This window comes from Microcaecilia unicolor, chromosome 3, assembly GCF_901765095.1.
Source record: "Microcaecilia unicolor chromosome 3, aMicUni1.1, whole genome shotgun sequence".
Lineage (NCBI taxonomy): Eukaryota > Metazoa > Chordata > Amphibia > Gymnophiona > Siphonopidae > Microcaecilia > Microcaecilia unicolor.
Genome location: NC_044033.1, coordinates 469,344,656 through 469,363,700, shown reverse-complemented (window position 1 = coordinate 469,363,700; position 19,045 = coordinate 469,344,656).

Genomic DNA, 19,045 nt, shown 5'->3' with positions numbered 1-19,045 from the left:
CCTTGCCTGCTGCACATCCAGTGCTTTTTTTGTGCCGGTACGCAACGGTACGGCGTACCGGCATCTTTTTTTTTTGCTCCCCCCGCCCCATGACGGACGCAGTGCCAGCCCCCATTTCTGGCCGCTGCTGCTTCTCCTGTTGAGCAGCAGCGGCCGCTACACAAAGAAAAAGATTTTTTTAAAAACTTCAAACCTGGCTGAAACGCGGCACCCCGGCATTGTAGACAGCCATTAGGCATTGGCTGTTGCCCCGCAGCCGCTCTTCCTCTTGCCTCTACGTCACTGCGCTCCTCCGGGGTCTTCCTCCAGGGGCAGTGACGTAGAGGCAAGAGGAGGAGCGGCTGCGGGGCAACAGCCAATGCCTAACGGCTGTCTACAGTGCCGGGGTGCCGCGTTTCAGCCAGGTTTCAATTTCTTTTTGTTAATCTTCTTTTTCTTTGTGTAGTGGCCGCAGCTGCTCAACAGGAGAAGCAGCAGCGGCCGGAAATAGGGGCTGGTGCCGCGTGCATCGCGACTTCGCGCCGTTCGCGCCAAACTTGGCAGGGAGAGGGAATCCAACAAAGGGAAGGATTGGGGAAAGAGGGAAACCAACAGAGGGAAGGATTGGGGAGAGAGAGAGAAAGAGGGAAACCAACAGAGGGAAGGATTGGGGAAAGAGAAAAAGAGGGAAACCAACAGAGGGAAGGATTGGGGAGAGAGAGAAAGAGGGAAAACAACAGAGGGAAGGATTGGGGAGAGAGAGAAAGAGGGAAACCAACAGAGGGAAGGATTGGGGAGAGAGAGAAAGAGGGAAACCAGCAGAGGGAAGGATTGGGGAGAGAGAGAAAGAGGGAAAACAACAGAGGGAAGGATTGGGGAGAGAGAGAAAGAGGGAAACCAACAGAGGGAAGGATTGGGGAAAGAGAAAAAGAGGGAAAACAACAGAGGGAAGGATTGGGGAGAGAGGGAAAGAGGGAAACCAACAGAGGGAAGGATTGGGGAGAGAGAGAAAGAGGGAAACCAACAGAGGGAAGGATTGGGGAAAGAGAAAAAGAGGGAAACCAACAGAGGGAAGGATTGGGGAAAGAGGGAAACCAACAGAGGGAAGGATTGGGGAGAGAGAGAAAGAGGGAAACCAACAGAGGGAAGGATTGGGGAGAGAGAGAAAGAGGGAAAACAACAGAGGGAAGGATTGGGGAGAGAGAGAAAGAGGGAAACCAACAGAGGGAAGGATTGGGGAAAGAGAAAAAGAGGGAAACCAACAGAGGGAAGGATTGGGGAGAGACAGAAAGAGGGAAACCAACAGAGGGAAGGATTGGGGAAAGAGAGAAAGAGGGAAACCAACAGAGGGAAGGATTGGGAAGAGAGAGAAAGAGGGAAACCAACAGAGGGAAGGATTGGGGAAAGAGAAAAAGAGGGAAACCAACAGAGGGAAGGATTGGGGAAAGAGGGAAACCAACAGAGGGAAGGATTGGGGAGAGAGAGAAAGAGGGAAACCAACAGAGGGAAGGATTGGGGAGAGAGAGAAAGAGGGAAAACAACAGAGGGAAGGATTGGGGAGAGAGGGAAAGAGGGAAACCAACAGAGGGAAGGATTGGGGAGAGAGAGAAAGAGGGAAAACAACAGAGGGAAGGATTGGGGAGAGAGAGAAAGAGGGAAACCAACAGAGGGAAGGATTGGGGAGAGACAGAAAGAGGGAAACCAACAGAGGGAAGGATTGGGGAGAGAGAGAAAGAGGGAAAACAACAGAGGGAAGGATTGGGGAGAGAGGGAAAGAGGGAAACCAACAGAGGGAAGGATTGGGGAGAGAGAGAAAGAGGGAAAACAACAGAGGGAAGTATTGGGGAGAGAGAGAGAGGGAAAACAACAGAGGGAAGGATTGGGGAGAGAGATAAAGAGGGAAACCAACAGAGGGAAGGATTGGGGAGAGAGAGAAAGAGGGAAACCAACAGAGGGAAGGATTGGGGAGAGAGAGAAAGAGGGAAACCAACAGATGGAAGGATTGGGGAGAGAGGAGAAAAACAGATGGAAGGATTGGGGAGAGAGGGGAAAACAGATGGAAGGATGGGGAGAGAGAGAAAGAGGGAAAACAACAGAGGGAAGGATTGGGGAGAGAGAGAAAGAGGGAAAACAACAGAGGGAAGGATTGGGGAGAGAGAGAGAGGGAAAAACAGATGGAAGGATGGGGAGAGAGAGAGGGAAAACGGAAGGATAGGGAGAGAAAGAGGGAAGACGCTGGATGGAAGAATGCAGAAAAAAATAGGGGAGACACTGGAAGGATGGGGAGAGAAAGCAGAGCTGCTGGATGGAAAAGGGGAATAGAGAAAGACTGGAGAATAAGAGGAAGGGGCATGGGGAGAACAAGGGTAAGGAAAAGATGAAAAGCCACAGGTAGATGAAGGAAATTAAAGAATGGATAGTAAGAATGAATTAAATCTGGACAGAGAGAGAGCCTGAAAAATATTGAAGAAAGCAAAGAAAAAGGAGACAAAAATGACAAATGGCACAGAAGAGTTAAGCGAAAACAAAGGAAAGAAGAATCACAGACTGGGACCAATATGGAAAGAAAAACAGTCACCAGACAACAAAGGTAGAAAAAAATCATTTTGTTTTCATTTTAGTGTTTGTAATATGTCCAATTTGAGAATTTACATTGGCTGTCTTATTTTGCACTGGGTATACTACTACTACTACTTAGCAAATCACGTTATTTTTTTCTCCTATAGTACTGTAATATTTTCAATGATGTCTGCTTATATGCGCCATGGCTGGTATAGGGGTGTGTGGTTAATATGGGTGTGGCTATCATAGGGGTGGAGCCATATGTGGTGACCCCGCCCATAATGAGTACCGGCACCTTTTTTTCTACAAAAAAAAGCACTGTGCACATCCATCCCCTTATTCTATTATAGGACACCGATAATTAGGCCATCCCCTTATTCTATTACAGGACACCGATAATTAGGTGTTATTTGTGCATGTATGTTACAGAGAATACTAGAAATGTATGCATATAGGGGAAAAATTTATAAATATCACCAAAAATTAGGTGCCAATAAAATGTGGTGCTGAACTCTATTCTATAAAGGGCACTCCAGAATGAATGCTCTTTATAGAATAGCATTGAGCATGGAATCCTGCACTCAACTTTGCGTACAAGGACTTATACAAGCTGTAAACCTGGTGCACAAACTGGGCACATATCCCAAGTATTCTGTAACAATACACATGTCATTTGTGATGTCCCTGCCCCTCCTATGGCCGTGCCTCTTTTCAATTGTATACACTCCAATTTAGGCTACCATTGTTATATAATAGTGTGCAGCCATATCATCATCCAAACCACAATTAGTGCCAATTAAGTGCTTGATAATTTCAATAATTAAATCATTGAAGCCCATTAGCTAATTACTTTGGGCACCGTTAAGGGATTGTGCCCAATTTTAGGCAACCTTTATAGAATTTGAAGGAAACTGTATAGATATGCATGAAAGTATGATCTGTGTGAACAGAAACATTTTATAACATGTGCACACAACTACTTCAGCACATAAAAGCAATAGATAAGCACATGAACAGAACTTAGTAGGGTGTGTCTCCTACTTACATGCACAACTTATAGATTACTTAGGTGTGCCCATTTATATCTGCTATAGACCTTGTATAAGTGGGTGCACTACATATACACACATTTCTGCTGACTTATGCTAGTCTTCTATAACAAAAGCTGTGCATATATAGAATACATGCTTCCTGTGCGGCATCCAGGCCTCCAAATGAAGGCATCTAATTATAGAATTGCCACCCTCAGTATATGATTCACTAAGTAAGTGTTTAGAATATTTATTTATTAGGATTTATTTACCGCCTTTTTGAAGGAATTCACTCAAGGTGGTGTACAGTAAGAATAGATCAAACGAGCAATATGCAATTACAGCAGTAAAAATATTCAAATAACAATACAAAGTATGGCATGGTATGCTACTTACAATGCCAACACAATACATATTAGAACGCATGTAGTTTGAAGGTGGGCATAGTCATGGGCAAAGTCTAGGTGGAACATGCATAGGACACCAAGGGGGTCTTTTACTAAGGCACACTCATATTTTTAGCTTACGCTTAAATTGTAGCGCGCTAAACTTTAGAGACGCCAATGCATTCTTATGGGCGTCTCTAACGTTTAGTGCGCCTACAAATTTAGTGTGCACTAAAAACATGAGCGCGCCTTAGTAAAAGACACCCCAGGTTATGTATGTAACTGTAGGAGCAATAGACCTACATAACATTATATGGCACAACTATATGGAATTACAATACTTGGCTGTACAAAGTCTGGCTAATGGAAACACTCTTGATACATGTGTGGCCAAAGCCTCTTACACAGATTACAGACATTGAGCCAGATCAGCCAAGTATTGCAGGAATTTCCCTGCCAATTGGGCTGATGCCATAGCTGATCAGCTGGGACAACATCTGTGTATTGTTTATTGAAGTCATGTTTTCTTGGTCAGGCTGGCCCTCTGGAATGACATGAAATGAACTCTTCAAATCATAATTTATGAATCAGACAAGATTGTTGTGATAGACAGTTCAGAACCTGCCAGCCTCAAGGACTCAGTTTTGTACCAAGAACTGTATAAATAGATGCCAGAAATCTAAGGAATGGGCTGTTTTTTTCCATCTGACCTGAAATGCAATCTTTCAGGTTTTATACCAGCCACCCACCCTGCACTTCTCTGCTGACTCTTCAGGGGAATCTTCTACCTACTACTGATTTTCTAGTGTCCCATCTATATTCAGGTCATATAATTGGAACATAGGCACATCTCACATCTAAGTACATATATACTCAGTATTCTACTTTGTTTTGTATAATATGTGCCAATCAGGCACCCTCTTGGGTTGAATATGTATATATAGTTGAATATGTATAAAACTGCCCCCTATATGTATGGTGCACCAAGTAGTGCACATAAATTTGAGTGTGTGGTCTAATTACATATGTGGAGCAAAAAAAGCGGCCTATGCACTATTCTATAAACTGCATCTGAATATAGATGCAGCATATAGAATACCACTAGGCACGTGAATCAGAAGCACCTTGATGTTAGTCACCATATATAGAATCTGGCTTATAATGTGTAACATGAAACTTTCAACTTGTATGATCTTCATCCATGCGTGTTTCTCACCACTGTCTTTCTAAATTTTAAGATTCCTATTTCAATACCCTAAGATCAGCAGAATCCTTTGACTGTCTATGAAAAACATCTACCTTCTGCACTTGGCAGAATGTACATATATAACTCAATCATCCTACGATTCCATTCCTCACCCATCCTTTTTCTATCCCCAATCTCCTTGCATTCCAATAAGGTAAAATGCCAACAATTGCCAAAATCTCCCCAAGTTTCTTCATTGCTCACCACCCCTTCCCTGCTTTCTGGCCCTTTGCCAAGAACTGCATTGAGAAATAGACCACCATATGAGCAGACCAAGAGAGAACTTGCAAAATTAACCAATCCAACAGCATCCACACTTTCCCTACTTCTCGTCTGTGGAAAAATAGATCAAGCAAGTGAATCTTCATATGAGTGGCACGTATCACATGTTGAAAAAATCCCATATTCATAATATCATCCTTAAATATTTGCTTACAGGATTGATTTGGGGCCTCATAGTAGATATTAAACTGCCTCCACACCACACGCATATGAAACTCCACCACCACCTTTCCAAATACTTGAAGCAGATCTTCCATTTGTGCTACAGAGCCATCTATGGGCTTATACACCAACAGAATCTCAAGATACCTCCTCCTGACTGTCTTACCAACATACATTCCATACTAAATAGTTCCCACACTGGAACTCACTCCAACCTTTACTAATCTTTGAAAAAGGATTCCTTTTCTTTCCTTTCTAGACCCCTTTCCCTGAACTATAGCCTTCTGGATACAACTGATTAACAATGGTAGAGTTTCCATCTTGCAGTCAGGTTTCAGTTATAGCCACAATCCCCCAACAATGATTACACATTTCTTAAAATCCCCAGTTCCTGTCATACTGTAATATAATCTTCCTCTCCTTCATCAAATGCATCTCATTTAATACATGTATTGGTGCCTTCTGGTCCCCTTTCTTCCTGCTCCCCCATATTGTCCATAACTTCTTTCTTCCTGAATGATATTAAATACCTGAATTGGCACTAACATTCTGGAATCTAATACTGTCAAACATTTTAATCCCCCTCTCAACTCCAAGCCTCCCTCAGAACACATATGAAAGAGAAACACAGACTTCCCCCACATATGAAAGAGAAAAATATTACTGAATAACAACAGAACAGCAAATCATCTCAGGGCATATTTCAATCTCCCTCTAGACCCCAGAACATTCACCCCACTCAAACATTGCAACTACTTCCAATTTTCTCCAACAAATCAACAAAACAGTTGTTGTGTCTTTGGTTGTGCTGATAGACTTTTGGGGGTGAGGGAATACCTTTTGCCACCAGTAATGTTCTGTGTCTGTAGGTAGTACCATGTTGATGTCAGTGAGATTGTGGAACTCACTGTATCCCACTAAGATACAAATAAAATAATAAGAACATAAGAATAGTAATACTGGGTCAAACTAGCCCAGTATTCTGCTTCCAACAGTGGCAAACCCAGGTGACAAGTGCCTGGCAGAAACCCAATCAGTAGCAACATTCCATGCTAGCAATCCCAGAGCAAACAGTTTCTTTCCCCCGTGTCCATCTCAATAACAGACTATGGATTTTTTTCCTCCAATATCTTGTTCAAACCTTTATAAACCCAAATACACTAGCCACCATTACAATATGCTCTGGCAATGAGTTCTAGAGCCTAACTATTCTTTGAGTGAGAAAAATATTTCCTCCTATTTGTTTTAAAAGTTTTTCTATATAATTTCATTGAGTGTCCGCTGGTTTTTGTACTTTTTGAAAGAGTGAAAAATAGATTCACTTTTATCCATTCCACACCACTCAGGATTTTGTAGACCTCAATCATATCCCCCCTCAGGCATCTGTTTTCCAAGCTGAAGAGCCCTAACCTCTTTAGCCTTTCCTAATATGGGAGGAGTTCCATCATTGAAGAATACAGTACTTCATACAAAATCAATATTCACATTTCTCCACTGAGAAAGTTCACCAATCTCTGTTTTGCAACCAGTTCTTATTTCAAAATAAGATATTGCCTCCAATCACATGACTACAAAATTCAAAAATGCATTAGATGGACACAGAGAATCTGTACATAGAAAGAGGATGGTATTAAATAAATAAATGGCTGCCTGCATGTTGATGTGTTGAGTGGTGCTTTGATTGCTCTGAGGAAAAAAGGCCAGAGCTGGTCAGACTTCTACGATCTGTGTCCCCTGTATGACAAAGAGGGTTTCAATGACAACTCCAGTAGTTGTGTCATAAGTACATCACTGGGTGAACTTCTACAATCTGTGTTCCAAAAGATTAGGATCAAGTATATGTGGAGGATTTGACTAATGGTTAGAGGAATGGGCTAAGAACCAGAGGAATTAGGTTCAAGTCTTCCTATGGCAACTTGTGACCCTAGGCAAGTCACTTAACCCGCCATTGCCCCAGGTGCAAAACTTAGATTTAGAGTGCATTAGGGTCAGAGAAAATACCTGTATGTAACATGTGAATCACTTTGGTTGTTCACAAAAAGGCAGTATATCAATAAATGACCCTTATGTTGTACGTATTGTTTAATCATAAATTGATATGAGTGTTACTGTTGGGAAGACTGGATGACAGCTCAGGTCTTTATCTGCCATTGTTTACTATGTTACTATGGAGTTGTTTTATTAAGTTGTGGTAAGCGCTAGCGCATATTTACCACAGCTTAAAATAGCTTACCGTGGGATGTGATCAGGGTCATTTCTTAATCGGAACTTGCTTCCTTCATACTAAAAAATTGTTTTTCATTTTTATTGGATGTGGCATGTCAGGGGGCAAATAGTGGGGATTCCTGTGCTAATCGGCATATCCACATTACTGCACTCTAACTAGTTAGTGAAGGATTATGGCATGAGCCCTTATTGCCCATGAAATAGGTGCCAGGAAGTGCTCCTGCAATATTTGTAATGGCCATGCATGGACACCAAAAAACAGGATTATAATCCACACCTCTTCTGATACAGAAAACAATAACTTGTGGATAATATGGATTCACTCCCTGAATGACAAAAGTGGTGGAAAAAGACCTCAGATGTCAATTAAGCAACGTGAATCATCCATAAATTCTAACTAATTAACCCATTGCTGTATTTTGATACTTTCAATCACTGGTCAAAAAGCATATGTCTGTTTGTACATCTCTTAATTCAAACAATGTGCATGACTATTACTGAGCACTTTTATTTACACATAAGTGACAGAAAAAGAAAGCACTTAGTTCTTAGTCAGTACCCCGACAGGCACTCATTTCACCACTGCTTCTTCAGGTAATCTCTGCTCAAACTGCCACCTGGAAAAACAAAATAACGTGGTATCTCTGTTCAAAAAAGGTGAATCAAATAAAATAGCAAAACTTTGCTTATACTCTTACTCTCTTCGTTTACCATCAGTCCCGAAAATCTAAAATGGTGTCCATATATTAGCGCATGGACATTAATTCAACTAATGGAAAATCAACCATTTTACTGTTGCTGTAAAAATGGCCTTAGCATGTGGTTAAAACAAAAAAAGCATGCAAGGCTTTGCTAAAACCACTTTTTACCACAGCTTAATGAAAGGACCCTTATGTTACTGTGGGCATACATAAGTACATAAGTAATGCCACACTGGGAAAAGACCAAAGGTCCATCGAGCCCAGCATCCTATTCACGACAGCGGCCAATCCAGGCCAAGGGCACCTGGCAAGCTTCCCAAACATACAATCATTCTACACATGTTATTCCTGGAATTGTGGATTTTTCCCAAGTCCATTTAGTAGTGGTTTATGGACTTGTCCTTTAGGAAACCATCTAACCCCTTTTTAAACTCTGCTAAGCTAACCGCTTTCACCATGTTCTCCGGCAACGAATTCCAGAGTTTAATTATGCGTTGGGTGAAGAAACATTTTCTCCGATTTGTTTTAAATTTACTACACTATAGTTTCATCGCATACCCCCTAGTCCTAGTATTTTTGGAAAGCGTAAACAGACTCTTCACATCCACCTGTTCCACTCCACTAAATATTTTATATACCTCTATCATGTCTCCCCTCATCCGTCTCTTCTCCAAGCTGAAAAGCCCTAGCCTCCTTAGTCTTTCTTCATAGGGAAGTCGTCCCATCTCCGCTATCATTTTCGTCGCCCTTCGCTGCACCTTTTCCAATTCTACTATATCTTTCTTGAGATGTGGTGACCAGAATTGAACACAGTACTCAAGCGATACAACGGCATTATATCCCACTACATCCCACTACATCTCACAAGCTAAGGAAATGCTCTACCTCTTGAGCTAATTACCCTGCCTCAAACCTTAACTAGTGCTGACTTGGTGCCTCTGCTACCTTGAGCTTCTCTGGGATTTGAATCCAAGATCTCTCACTCCCAAACAAGAATCATATCCCTAAAACAGCATATCTCTTGTATAAAAGACTCCATTTCTCCCCAGCTCAGCAACCATGATCTGTGCCCAAATGAACCTCCTCAACCATTCTTACTTCTTTATGAAAATATATCCTTCAGTTGTAGAGCTTCTGTGAGTGGGCCAGATATAGGACATCACATCCAGGTCCTTCCTTTTTTATTCTGATAGATAAAGTGTTCCAGCTGGGTGTGGAAAATTGTATTTTATAAACTGTGAGTGTGGTTTAACAGATACAAAACAAATAAAACAAAAGAGACTGTGATATTGTTTTTGAGAGCACAGGCCATCTTAGAAGATGCATTTTTCTTTGACAGCTAGGATGAAAAACAACACAGTGAAAATGAAACCACTTATTAGTTTTTGTTTCTGATTTTACAAAGAAAATGGAAAAAGTATAGAAAACAAAATGAAAAAAAGTTAGCACATGCCATCTAAAATCTGGGCTTCTTCTTATTTCAATATCTTTCATTTTTCTTTATTCTTCAGCAGGAAACACCTTTCGTAACTCTTATGAGCATGAGTTTCTTCCAGAATGTTTGCTTGCTAGGATGACCTAATACTATTAGTAGCATCATAGTAATGTTGTTGCGACAATTGTCAGTACTGATTCATTCCTAAGGTATCCATCTGTTAGTTTCACTAAAACTTGGCACTGCACATTCTGAAGCATCAGGTTAAAATGTCGTGACAGCAATAATTATACAGTACAAAAAGTTTCTTCACAAACAATTCCAACAGGGTGTACCTTAAATACCACTGATGTGAAATTAACCCGACGTCCTCAGGTTGATTTGAAGAGTACTGTTTCCGTTAGATTGCATCAAAATCAACTACAACTGAATTAAAAAAAAAACATAGCCTATCTTGGTTAAATAACATAGGAAAAATGAAGACCTAATTGATCTATTAAAATGTCAATTCATTAATTTGTGGAAGGATACATTTCAAACTGTGTAGAACACATCATTGAAAGCATAAAGGCCTTCTAATAAAAATGCTCTGGTGAATGAAAATCAAATCTTAATAAACCTAAAAACAAATATAACATTGGCATAATCAAAGTTTCTAGACTTGCAAGTTTTATGCAAATTGTTTTAAATGTATAAAACTAGATAATCAGAAATTTCTTAAAAGATATGTTTTTAAAATTTTCCTGAACAAGGGATAGCTTCATAGTGATCTAATATTTAAAGGGAGCTCATTCTAAATAGAAGGTACCTGATAAATAAAGCTAGAAGAAAAACGAGTTCTATATTTCATACCATTAGGGTTCAGAAAAAGAAGTGTTGAAGATAATGTTTACTAGAGTGTAGCCAAACTAACTCACTCAAATATGGTATGGCTAAACCATGCATGCATGTGTTCATTTTTTAAACATTTACATGTAACTGACATATAAATGTTAGCATTCAAAAGCAGTGGTCAGCAATTGAGAAGCTGAAAGGATGGCAGAGTAAAGGCCATGAGATATAGTCTACACTAACATGAGTCAGACCAGCTTGAAAGGAGTATTTTTATTGTCTTTTGTAAATATATTATGGATTACGTTGTGCAAGGGTATTATATATTATCAATGAAAGTTCATGATTAGAAATCCATAAAAATATAGAAGCATAGAATCATGATGGCAGATAAGCACCAAATGACCCATCCAGTCTGCCCTTCCTCAATAACTACTAGCTTCTCCTTTTCCTAATGGATCACACTTGCCTATACCACACTTTCTTAAATTCTGATACAGTCTTCTCTCTATGATCTGCACCAGGAGGCCATTCCACACATCCACAACCCTCTCCATGAAATAGTACTTCCTTACATTTTCCCTAAGCCTATTTCCTCTTAACTTCATCCTATGCCCTCTCATTCCAGAGTTTTCCTTCATTTGATAAAGGCTGACCTCCTGTGCATTAATGCCACTGAGGTATTTAAACATCTCTATTATATCCTCTCTCTCCCACCTCTCTCTTTCAGTGAAACATACACCTAATTTTGTAAATAAAACATGTTAATAATATGTCAATGTTCTGCCTCATCTGTGGAAAAGGAAAGGCATTACTGTGTTCCTGATCTAGACAGCTGATAGGAGGAACCGGTCTTTGATTGTTTACTTGTACGGGTATAGATATAAACAGAGATATACAGAAAGCACAAAATAGCTTCAATTATGCCACTGTACTGAAGCTTAAAACTGTCATAAGCATCAATATCATTATTATTCTCCAAACTCCTTCATTTTCTTAGCCAACATTACAGTGTTGAATTTATTTCTCCCCAGACTACCATCACGTTGTACTGTAGCTTATTAGAAGTTACCACATGGGCTGTTTTCTTCACTATAATCCTCTTAAATAGATATAATAAAACTTTATCCTTTATTTTTTTTCATTTTTAGTGTTGTGTGTCTGTCCTATTTGATTTCCAAATGAATTTATGTGCTGAAGGCAAGAAGGGTCATCCCCTGACTCCTGGTATACAAACTTATATATTGCAGAAGATTTGGCATTCAGAAGGACCTCGAGTCCCTGAGGTGCAGGTTCCGCTGAATAAAGCAGGAGAGCCCTGATATGATCAGAATGGTGCGACAGCGCCTCAGGCTCAATGTAAGTATTATAAATAGGGCACCTGTACTCATTTGTAAATGTTTTTATTTAATAATGCAAATATCCTATACAATATCAGTTTGGTCTGCCAACACATCCTGTGTACTCTGTGTCAGACCAGCTTCCAGGGTTCCATGTCATGTCATCTCATACCCCATGAGTATAGCCCAGGACTCACCACACCTTTCCCCATCCCCTGCCTCAGGCCAGCCAGCTCCTGCACTATGCATGCCATGTTGTATGTGCTGATCTCAAAGACAATCCTTTTACATACACAGTGGCAGCGGCAGCAGGAGGAGGAGGAGGCGGCGGCGGCCACAGCACCAGTGGCGCAGCAGGAGGAGGAGGCGGAGGAGGCCACAGCACTAGAGGAGTAGGAGGAAGAGGAGGCGGCGGCTGAGCAGCTGGAGGAGGAGGAGGCGGAAGAGGAGACGGAAGAGGAGGCCCAATGGACAAATATGCCTCCTCTGGAGGTGGAGAAGGAGGAGCACTCACTAGCCCCAGCAACACCACTGGACAACAGTGCCGCAGTACTGCAACTCCTGCAGCAACTGTTTGCTGTAATCAACCAGTTGCTGCTGGAGATGACAGCACTGCGGCACTCTGTCGAGCAAAGGCAGGATACACACAGCTGGCTCATGCTACTACTGATAGAACTTATGAGAAGGGCTTGGAGGGACAGCAGCCTCGTTGATGGGGCTTTTTTTGTACACAGTTTGTTTATGAAAATATATTATGATGTTACACTTTTTCTACTACCAGGGTCTGTGTCTGTACTTTGTGCACTACATGTGGTATTATCAAATGCTGGGGTTGAGAGGGGGCAGCAATCTGGGTTGCATGACAGGTGAAATTTGACAGAGAAACTTTGGTACATATGTGTCATAAGTGTGGCCATACAGAAGGCCACTTGTTCCTTCCAAACTGCATGGCTGTATGGTAAGTGGGGGGGCTGGGTGGGCATTTCTGTTGAGAAACAGAAATGCCAATCCAGCCTCTCCCTCCTTACCATAGAGCCCCACAGCACAGAGTTGTGTAAATAATAGGTATGTTGTCTAGCACTAGTGATCTGCCAAGTACAAACTTGCAGATAGGCAGCGCTTAGACTATGTTTGCTCTCTGATCAGCAGACACCCTTACTCACAACCAAACTACATTGGTGAGGGCCAGGAAGGAGCTACAAACAGCTGGGACAACTATAAGACCCAAGCAGGAAATCTATTAGAAACATTGGCTACGCAGAGATATCCTCCACGAGTGTGCCTATATCAGAGTGCGTTTCAATAACCGAGATCTGTTGTTAGTTGACAAGGGTCAATCTGCCCAAAGGGAACCCTTGTGAAACGTTTGTTCTGTGCTACAAGACTGGAGGGGAAGAGGTGGCAAAGATCATTTGAAAAAATTGGGACATCATACAGTCACACAAGTTATTTCAACATCATAATTTGTGCATAGCTTTTTCCAGGGACCGCAATGTAAAAGAGATTATGAGCCCAGCTGACCTGGTCAGCCATAATTCCACAAACTCAGGTGGACATTACAAGTGTGGCTTGTGTTTGTATTGTGACACATCGATTGAGTGCATTGAATTCATCAATCCTAAGGATAAGAAGACCAATAGGTTGAGATTCGACATGACTTGTGCATTCGAATATGTCATATATGTGTTGCAATGTCCTTGTATGAAATTTTATGTGGCAAAAACTCAACAAAATATTTTCCATTCGGCTAAGTGAGCACAAATCATGTGTGGTGAATAAGAAATGTGGTTGCTCATTGTAATGAATGTCATCATTCCTTTGACTCACTTAAAGGCTGGATCATTGCCAGCATTCCCCAGAGTTTGCATGCTGGAGATTGCAATAAATCCTTATTACAATATGAACAGCGTTGGATCTTCAGCCTGAACACACTTGAACCAGGGGGGTTAAATTCCATGATCCATTGGACAGCAATTTTCTGAGATTTCCGGAGATTTTTTGGTTTTTGTTTTCATTTTCAGTGCATTGTTTCATTAAATTTTGGATTGGTTGGATTGTTAAAGGGTGCCCGAGTCATTTCAGACATCAGCACGTTTCAGTTTAACGTTCTGTGCTCAGATTGGTAGTTACTTGGTTAGCGTTTCTCTAAATGTGGTGAGTGCCATTTTGTAGCCCTGTTTGCTGGCTGTCTCGTGAAGGAATCATGGTCGACAGTTTAAAATTGCACACATTTTTCGCACTTTGTTTTTTTAATACTGGCTTACAAACGTTTTTGCTATTCCAGGTTTGAAACACAGTGAGGGCTCTTGAGAAAGCCTGAGCGAAATGGATCTGTCGGGACCTCACTGCCTAGAGACTGATTTGCCAGCATTAAGAACAGATTTGGAGCAATACAGATCAGTGCTTTTCCTCATTAATTTGCCCTGTAAGGAGTTTTGTTCATAATTATTGAGCACTGTTGGGAGGTTTTTTTCACCTATGATTAGTTTTTAACTGTAGTATGAGGTTTTCCTTCCCAGTTTTACAATTTTATTAAATCAGTGCAAGAATGTGCCTATAGGCGTAAAATTGTATTTCAATGTGCATGTGCAATGATTTACAGTGGGTTTTGATCTCTCTCTCTCTCTCTCTCTATATATATATATATATATATATATATATATATAGAGAGAGAGAGAGAGAGAGAGAGAGAGAGAGAGAGAGATGGATATAGATATAGATATATAGATATATAGATAGATAGATAGATAGATAGATAGATAGATAGATAGATAGATAGAGAGAGAGAGAGAGAGAGAGAGAGATACTTGTGTGAATGGGCTTGTGATAACTATGTTCTAAGGTTCTGTAGATTAGAAAACTGAAATCCATGCTTCATGTATTGAAAAATTTCCCCCCAAAAAAACATTCACTATCTATGCAACATTTTTGAGTTTGGAAAATAAATATGTCTTATATTTTCATTAGTATTCCATACTAGTAATCTTGCATTATGTAACACCATTCAAGCAAAACTGTTTAGGAATCATTCTGGTGTCCTTTTACAGAGTGGCGGTAAGCCCAACGCGGACTTTCTGCTTGCTCTTCAGGGACTACTTCCTGCCCAATGTGGCTGCCTGCAGTAGTCCCGCCCCAAGCACGAGCCATTTCCGGGGGAGAAAGAAAACCCCTGGAAATGGCTTGTGCGTCAGTAACTTGGCGATAATCAGGCATCTCCGCACACTGCCCGGTTACCACTGGGTTAGCGCGGGACACCTTATTACCACCTCAGTGGGTGAAAGTAAGAGCTCCCTGTCGCTTGTTTATAAGAGTTCTTACCGCATGGCCATGTGTGCCTGGTGTCTTTTTACCTGCTGTGGTATAAAGGGCCCTGGAGCGTGAGGAAGATGGACCCTGCCACTAGCCCAGGGCCCTTTTTTCTGCAGCTTGGTAAAGGGACCCCTCTATGAGGAAAACTGCTCTCAAATATTTGAATCTTATTTATCCTGATAATTCTAAAGGTCAGATATACACACTTAAAATCATTATAAAAATTTATTTTTCCAGTGTTCTACCTGTGGAAAAGTCTTCACTGAATAAGGTCATTAATCGTGATCTATTATTACTACTATTATTATTACTTTTTTCTAAAGCTACTACCAGACAAATGTAGCACTGCTCAAACATATGAGAGAAAATTCCTTCTTTTTAGAGCTTACAATCTAATCAAGACAAACATACATTACAAATAAGAAATTCTTGTAATGTGTGAAAAAAAGTTTTTAAGATGTAAAAGCAACCTCAAAAATTGTTTTTGATCTCAGTTGAATATGGTCAGAGAAGAATCATAAAGAACTGATTCAGAAAGTGGGTTCCAGGTGAATAGTAAAAAAAGAAAAAAAAGGTTGAGGGGAGGAAAGTTTTTTTACCCGCTGGCTTGAAAAATGAATCTGAAAGGCATTTCTGTGGAAACCGTGGGGAATAGATATTGGTGGACACCTGTGGAAGGCTGTGGTTATTGGAAAAGGATAGAGGGAGGGAAATGGTCTTTGACCTATTGCAGATGACATCTTTTTCCTGTGCCAGCTGCTCTATTAATCTGACTGTCCCATGGAATGCAGGTGTGTGACCAAAGGGTTGCACACCTGGACAGCTGTGTTCTTTAAAATCTTGGACTACCATAACTTTGATATGCTGAGGTGCCAAAGGGTTTAATATCTTGTTTGTTGTTGTTGTTGTTGTTTATAATGGAGCAGGAAACAGAAAGCACAAGTGGACCTCCAGAAACAAACAAAAAGAATGCATTATTGAAAGGACCCAACACGGACCATGTTTCGGCAACCAACAAGCTTATTTTTGAAAGTGATCACCGGCGATCTTCCGACATAAATCGGGAGATGGACGGCGATCTCTCAAAAGCAGTGAAATTGGTATAATCGAAAGGTGCTTTTTTGACACCTTCGCCGCTTTCCCATCACCGAGCCGGCGAAGTTCAAGAGGGCGAATCGGCGGCGTAGCAAAGGCAGGACATGGGCGTGGCTACCAGATGGCCGGCCTTTGCGGATAATGGAAAAAAAGCGGCGTTAATCAGTATTTCGCCGGGTTTACTTGGTCTTTTTATTTTCATGACCAAGCCTCAAAAAGGTGCCCCAACTCACGAGATGACCACCGGAGGGAATGGGGGATGACCTCCCCATACTCCCCCAGTGGTCATCAACCCCCTCCCACACTAAAAAAATAAAAATAAAAACATTTTTTGCCAGCCTGTATGCCATCCTCAAATGTCATACCCAACTCCCTGACAGCAATATGCAAGTCCCTGGAGCAGTTTTTAATGGGCGCAGTGCACTTCAGGCAAGCAGACCCAGGTCCACCCCCCTACCTGTTACACTTGTGGTGGTAAGTGTTGACCCCTCCAACCCCCCCCCCACAACCCACTGTACCCACATATAGGTGCCCCCCTTCACCCATAAGGGCTATGGTAATGGTGTAGAGTTGTGGGGAGTGGGTTTGGGGGGCATTTGGGGGGGCTCAGCACCCAAGGTAAGGGAGCTATGCACCTGGGATCTATTTGTATATTTTGAAAAAAAAAATTTAGAAGTGCCCCCTAAGGTGCCCGGTTGGTGTACTGGCATGTCAGGCGGACCAGTGCACTACAAACGCTGGCTCCTCCCATGACCAATTACCTTGGATTTTGCCGGGTTTGAGATCGCCGGCATTTTTTTCCATTATCGCTGAAAAACAAAACCGGCCATCTCAAACCCGGTGAACTCTGGCATTTGGCCGGGCTAAACCGTATTATCGAAAAAAAAGATGGCCGGCCATCTTTTTCGATAATATGGTTCTGGCCAGCTATTGTGGCGCCGCCAAACAAGATTGCCGGCAATCTATTTCGCCGGCGCCGTTCGATTATGCCCCTCCAAGTGCCTACATCAGGGGTCTAGCAAAATACAAAAATATATAAACATATAAACATATACATTGACATATAAATAAGTAAAAAGTCATAATGTATAATAAGATATACAATGTAGACATATACAAAAAAATGTATAAAAAGTAATAATATATTCAGTGAATTCCATCAGGCATTCATAAGAAATTTGAATATGGCATAAAATATAGACAACAAAATGTAAATGGACAGTAACATTTTAAGATACTGTTGCCTTAATGGTCATGTTTGACATACATAAAAGATTGCTTATCACAATAAATTGGTGTCCAATTATAAGAACATTTGAGCATGAATACTAAAAAAAGATGAAGGCGATATTAAAAAAAAGGAAATAATAATAAATATGAATAATGACTGAGAAAATAAACAAGTAAAAGGAAATGTAACTATAATGATATGGTAATACATGAAACAACAATGACTATAAATTTAAAAAGTGAAATCTTTATCCATTTCAGTCTCAGATATAACTATACATGTCAACAAATAGAAGGGTATATGCATAATCCAAAAAAAAGCTACGGTAAAACATTGAAATCAAAACGATACTAATGATTTGTGCCTTTTATCAAATGCAGAAGGTGCCTTCTGTGAAAAATAGAAAAGAAAGTGAAAGAGAAACAATTCTAATGATATCTTCCTGTATCAAACGCACAAAATACCTTCCATTTGATTGTGCTTAAACATACAAAGCACTTTTCTAGTATTAATTAGAAAACTGAAAGCCATGTAGGACAAACAATTGACAAAAGGATATGTGAGACAGACAAGCTTAAGGGGTATGTTTACTAAGGTGCGTTAACATTTCTAATGTGTCCTTAAATTTAAGGTGCATTAAATGCAAATGTGCATATATATTTCTATGGGCGCGTTAGCTTTTAACACGTGTAAACCATTTACACGCGTTAAAAACACTAACACACCCATAGCGCACATTAGTAAACATAGGCACTAGTCTGTGAATGAAAGCACCTTATAAAAACTGTGAGTGAGACCAAAACACTGCTAAAGATGTCTTCTGGTATCCAGCTATGTTTATGCTAGTGCTCTCACAGCTAAATGCACTTAGTGGTTCTCTAATATTTAAAGAAAAAAACAGATGTTATCGGTAAATAAGAATCCTCTGCAAGTGATCAGTGAGAACATAGTGGGTAAGAAAAGTGCATTACATTGTCTTCTTACTTATACTTTTGCTTTCACAGTAAAATATAATGCAAAAAAAAAAACCCAACAGGAAACCACATGTTGCCAGTAAATCAGAGCGCTTAGCAAAAAGAAAAGTGAAAACATCCCGCCAGTAGGTGAAAGCGCCTTGTGCGGACAGCGAATGAAAACCGGAAATGTCCTAATATTATACAATAAAATAAAATGTCATGTTTTCTATAATTTCAAAGCAAAATCAGTGCAAATCTATGGGTATCATAGAT